Below are 4964 nucleotides of genomic sequence, written 5' to 3' on the forward strand. Positions count from 1 at the left end.
TCCTCCTGGCTCTGTGCTTGCTTGGGACTGACTACACCTGCTGCCTTTTTCTACTCTTTGAGTAAAAGGGCCCAACTGGAGCTGGGTCCCAACACTCAGCACACATCAGTCTTCGCTGAGTGACCATGTTGAGCAGTTGGGTAGTGAGAGAGAGAGCCCACAAGCCCAGGTCACTTGCTGTGGCACAGGTGAGCCATAGTTTCTCTGGGGCCACCTGGCTTACCCGGTAAGTATAAAGAGGGTTATGTCGCCACCTACTGTCCAGTTTGCTTTGCAAAAGTCAGCTGGGGCCTTCTGGCCCTTGCCGTGAGGGAAAAAGGGAGCTAAAATCCTCATTCCGAAGACAGTAAATGGCCTTCCGTGGAGAAACAGGGAAGAGGTCCTTGACAGCTTGGTGGAACGGGTCATATTCCAAGTTTGAACTGTTCCCAGTTCAGCTCTATGGAACCTGGGGCAATCCTTGCTCCCCTGGGCCCAGCCACCTTCTCTCAAATGAGATGGTAAGTTGTCAGTGCTGCTGGTAGAGTCCAGGGTTGAAGTAAGGAGAGGCTCCCAGAGGAGGGAGGGGCTGAACACCAGGGTTCTGTGGTGAGGATGATGAAGCCCCTTAGAGAGTCAGTTTAGTAACCTCTCTAAGCTAGCTTTTTCCTTCCTTGGTAAGTGCAGGTGCCACCACTCGCCTCACTGAGTTGTCATGAGAATGAACTGAAGTGTGCTTTGAGGGCCCTGGCCAGCCTCCCAGATGGCAGCCAACATTACCCTGATACCACACTGCCCAAGATGCCATGGGGAGGCTGGCTTCGTAATACCTCATGACACACATTTTGCAAGAATGCATTCAAAAGTAAAGACACACATGAAACACATTAACATGGTGGCCTATGGGAGAGGGTATGGGGATACAGAGAATAAGTGAAATAGGAGGACCTTGCACAGATTACTGGTGATAATGTACCATGACTGAGGAGCATAATCAACTCTAGTCTCTGCACCCGAGGTTAAAAAGGGGGACTAAACCCCCAAGCCCACTTCTGGTGAAAAATGGTTTACTGAGAACTGTGTGATGTGGCTGAATGAGGCCAGCGCCACCTGAGAGCCACCTCAGTTGCCACATGCTGCCCACCTGAGTGGGGAGCCCTTTCAGAAGTTCTTTTTTGGAGATCATCAATAAACAAGCTGGTTTCATTTTTCTTCGGGGCCACAGGTCTCCCTGGCAGAATCAGGAGACACCAGTGTCCCACTCAGACGCATGAGTGCTGGGCGAGGGGCAACCAGCTGGTCTGCCCTCAAAGCCCTCCCCATGAGTGCTGCCCACCTGCTCCTGCAGGCCCGGCTGCTCCTGCCCCTCTAATTCCCCTCCACAGTTCACACTGCAGCCAATTACCTTTCCTTCTAGTCTTTAATTACACTAATAACAACAGAAACGTCTTAAAACTACATAGATGCCCTCAGAACAAAGTATGAAAGCCGCCTTTACCTCCCATGCTGCGCTCGCTGGAAGGGCCATTGTGAAGTTTGGAGCACATTCATCCAGTCCTTTATTCACACTCCATGCATTACTCTCCAGCTTCTACCTTAGACTTTAAAAGCCACCAAGTGTCCCCAGCATAGCTGTACTGTTATTTCTCTCATCACCCTCCTTTGAAGGACTTACAGTTGTGTCCAATTTTACCATGTCATCAACAATGGTGCAACCCTTTTAGTCCACAGTCTAAATGGTTTTGAAGGAAAGGATAGAGTCCTGCCAGTAGGATTGCTGGGTTCAAGAGTGTATATTCTTAAACTTTTAATACTTTCAGACTGCTTTCCCAAAAGCTTTTACCCTGGAGTAATCTTCTAGAAACACCAATCTCATGACACTCCTCTGCTCAAGTTCTCTCAGCAACTCTTCTCCAAGATAAGGCCTGGAAAGGAGGCTGAACAGAGAGGCTGGGCATGAAGGGCCAGTCCCGCCACTGGAGGGTCCTGTGTGCACCACATGTGAGTGCATGCATGTTGTGGAGGTGGAGGCAAGGCTGAGGATGAGTCAAGTGGTGGGAACTGAGGCAGAGGAGGTCCATGCAGGCTAATGAGTAAAGACACTGGAGTGGCAAAGATGGACAGCAGGGCTGACAGACTGGTTTGCTGTACGGCCACACCAGAGTCCAAAGAGGAAAGAGACAGACAGCAGTGCGGGGAAACCTTGCCAGTTGCTGGAACAGGGCTTGGCAGAGCAGGAAGATGGTTCTGATCTGGGTCCTTCAGAATCTGGAGGGACTGAGGGACGTCTAACCCTAGGTGAACCAGGCCATGGTCATGAGGTCCGGAGGTGCAGATTTGGGAACCACCAGCAAGGTGCTCATGGCCTCTAAGGAAAATGACTCTTCTATCATTCCAGCAGCCCAGGCTGAAGGAAGCACCTGAGAAGGGCAGGAGTCTCCTGGGGGAGGCCCCTAGAACTCAGGTCCTGGGCAGCACCACCCTCCCCCTCCATCCCCAGGCAGAGGCGGGGCCCAGTCTGCTCCAGAAGGACTTGGTTTCTGCCCTCTAAGCAGATCCTGTCAGTAGGGGGGCTCTGGAAGGTGGGGGCACAGGCCAGGTGCTTCCCTGGGTCAGGGAACATGCCCAGCCCTCCAGCGAGGCCTGTGGTCTGGTTGGGTCACTGGTCAAACCTCAGCCACTGATTGTCTGAATTATATTATGAAATGCTCTAAAGTGTTTTTTGAAGGGTGAGAGGCAGGAGGGGTGGCAATGAGAAGAGTGAAACCAAAGGGTGGCTCAAGGGGTAGGAGAAAATCCAAGTGTGGAAGGTTGGAAACTCAGGAACGATAATGTCCCAGCAAGGAGGAGGCTTCAGAGTGTGATAAAATCAAGTATAGTGAAGACAGAGACATGCCTGCGGGATCAGACTGCCAGGCAGAGGGTGAGATGGCAGGAAGGCGGCAGGCTGAGGAATAACTGGCAGTGAGACAGTGGAGACAACACCCTGAAGGTTGGCCAGGAAGAAAGACAGGGTCAGGGAAGGTAAAGAGGGAGGACATGGAGCTGACAAAAGAGTCCAAGGGCACTATGGGTGTTGTGGGAAAGGCTGGGCAGCTTACCTCCAGATAGGAACACATAACTGTGGGGTGGATAGCAGGAGCACAGCCAACTGATGGTGTGGGGGTCAGCCCAGGAGGGCGTGCAGAACACAGAGGCACCACAGCTGCCCTGCCAGGGAGTCAGGGCCCAGCCCAGGGAGGTGTCACAGGAAGCCCTGGGGTTTAGGGTGCAGGAGGACTAGCTGGCTCCAAGGTTTCCAATTAACTGTCTCAAAACAGCTCCGCACAGAAGGGAGCAGGTTTCAAGGGAGCCCCAATCCAAATGCTCAAGCATTTCATTATTAGGTAAATAGAAAAGAATTGCTCTGGTTCTAGAAAACAAATCCAATAACCCCTCTTGCTGATCCAACTGGTCTTAACGAATGGCTGTCCTACCCCACCTACTGACTTTACAAGTTTAGTTGAATTCACAGTTAATTTATACTGGATCTTGCAAGGATAAGGAAGTGTTTTATTTATTTACAACAAAAACATCTGTAACATAATTCTCCCTCTTCAAAACAGAGAACCCTATAAAATACACACAGCAATCTCTAGTTGTATTTACCCAGGGACATTAGCAGCCAGAAGGGGGGTTGGGACTGGGAGAAAAGCCAAAAACAAATTCCAATAAAAAAAACCCAAAACCAAGAAACTGCCCCCCCAAAAATAGCATTTTCTACTTGTCAGTAGCTACACTTGCTCTGTGTATGAAAATATGAAACAGAAAACAGCACCTGTGAAAACACAGTTCAGCAGCGTCAGAGATGAGGCAATGACCAGGGCTGTGGAATTCCAGCCCCTCTTCCAAGCAGGCCACTGTGACACTGTCTGCCACAGGGAGTTCTTTCTTTCCAAAAAGCCCCCGCCACGCACACCAAATAACGATGGAGAACTTGAGCAGCCTCACTTCTCTTGCTTGTAGTTAGGTGAAGTATCTAGGAATCAAACACAGCAGTTAGAAACACAGCGGGACTCAGGCATCCAAAGCAAAGGTGCTGCCATGGTCACAGATATGTAGGGGCCAAAGCCAGCCCTGGGTTTGCGGTGACACTATTTAACTGGAAGTGCCGGACAGATGCCATTACTGTACTGCCCCTACTGGATGGGTTCTGGGAAATGGTTACAATAAATATGGTGGCTCTGAAACTTCCAGTCAAGAACAAAGGACAGCTGCAGAAAGTCAGAACAAAGGACCCTAAAATTGTCCAGCTCAACGTCTTCATCTTTCAGATGAGGCCCCAAAATAAGTAATTTCTGAATGTAGATAAAGCTTTATTCATTAGTCTTTCTCAACTGTTCCCCAAGGAGCGACTTCCTTAAACACTTAAATATGTGAAAAACACCTCCAAAGAGCCAATGTAAGCAACTCTTTTCAATGGGGTCCTACACACACCTGTAACAAATACGGGGGCAGACCAAGCCACTCAGGATGTTAACCATATGACAAATCTGCACAAACCCTTCATGGGCAGCTCCACATACAATTGGCATCTAACCACACAGATAATACACCCGTGCTGATGGCAGAGAGACAATGCGGTAGTTTATCTAGAACCAGGAGACTTGGGTTGACTCTTCGGCCCCACTGTTTCCTGTTCTGTGATCCTGGGTAAGTCACACATCCTCTGTGTCCTCACCTATAAAATGTGCATGACAATATGTCCTTCACTGAGCTGTTACAAGACCGGTGTGACAGTTATCTGAAGGAGGGTACATAAAGCTATTCTAACAACAGATTGATAGTTCTGCAGTTATCTCCAGCCCACCACCCATCCCTCCCAATTCCCTTGGAGCCTAACACTGGCCCTCGAGGCAGGTAAAACGCTGGTGCACCAAGGGCACTGGCTGGAGGCACCTTCCCGTCACTGGTGTACTGGTGTGAGCAGCTGTCTGGGTCACGCC

The 4964-nt window shown here is 50.0% G+C and overlaps 1 protein-coding gene across 2 annotated transcripts in view; it reads right to left on the reverse strand.

Moving 5' to 3' along the window:
• Positions 1-3560: 3560 nt before the first annotated feature.
• The window catches only part of FKBP6 (FKBP prolyl isomerase family member 6 (inactive)), a 29388-nt gene continuing 27984 nt past the window's right edge, over positions 3561-4964 (reverse strand). For both annotated transcript variants that reach the window (XM_019646845.1, XM_019646843.1), the window contains exon 9: positions 3561-3997. The gene's annotated coding sequence lies outside the window, so the exon portion shown is untranslated. The remainder of the gene's footprint in view (positions 3998-4964) is intronic.

The sequence above is a fragment of the Hipposideros armiger genome, unplaced genomic scaffold, assembly GCF_001890085.2.
Source record: "Hipposideros armiger isolate ML-2016 unplaced genomic scaffold, ASM189008v1 scaffold_107, whole genome shotgun sequence".
Classification (NCBI taxonomy): Eukaryota; Metazoa; Chordata; class Mammalia; order Chiroptera; family Hipposideridae; genus Hipposideros; species Hipposideros armiger.